The following is an 898-nucleotide window of genomic DNA, read 5'->3' as shown; positions in this document are numbered from 1 at the left end:
TATGTAAACGTGTATATGTATGTATATATATAGATTTTAAGTTTTGATTTCTAGCTCATAAGTCTTCCTAGATGTTAACACTTGATCCCACATGTTGTTGACTAACAAAGGCTACTAAGAGCAGATAATTGAGGTCTAATAATTGGTATTTATCAATAGTAAATACATCTAGAAGCTGCGTATAATACGGTTACATATACCCTAGGTATACGTGTAGAAATCTTGAGGAAACGGAACGAGAATTCAAATATAACTATCTTTTGTGAATATACTTATATTGTTTTATGTATTTAAGCCCTTTAAAAGTGATTAAATACGTATTTATACGATACTTGTATAAGCATTATAGGTTATAGGTATATATGTCAAAGAACGTTACGTATAGTTACCGTTTTGAAAACTTAAGTTAGTAGTCTCAAAGTATACTTATAACTCATTGTTATTAGTACACAATGAGATGTTAAACCATCCTTATATCATGTTAAATATGTATAAATATGTATATGTACACAATCGTATAATTATTGTATGTTATATAGTTCGTGATATCATCGATCAAATTGGACGGTCAAACGTTGTGTAAAACTCTTTTCAAAAACACAAGACTCAACAATTTGGATTGCTTATCATGTTTGTAATGTTTAATTTATGTAAATATTATTCTTATATGTATAAAACGATCGGAAAAATCCGGGTCGTTACAGTACCTACCCGTTAAATAAATTTCGTCCCGAAATTTTAAAGTTGTACCTATTTTGCGTTCTCGGGAAAAAAATGTGGGTACTTTTGTTACATCTGATCCTCTCGTTCCCAAGTAAACTCGGGACCCCTTCGAGCATTCCAACGAACCTTAACGATTGGTATGTTGCTCTGCTTGAGCTGTTTAACTTCACGGTCC

This window comes from Rutidosis leptorrhynchoides, chromosome 3, assembly GCF_046630445.1.
Source record: "Rutidosis leptorrhynchoides isolate AG116_Rl617_1_P2 chromosome 3, CSIRO_AGI_Rlap_v1, whole genome shotgun sequence".
Classification (NCBI taxonomy): domain Eukaryota; kingdom Viridiplantae; phylum Streptophyta; class Magnoliopsida; order Asterales; family Asteraceae; genus Rutidosis; species Rutidosis leptorrhynchoides.
The sequence above is the reverse complement of the archived record's forward strand: the minus strand, read 5'-3'. Positions refer to the sequence as shown.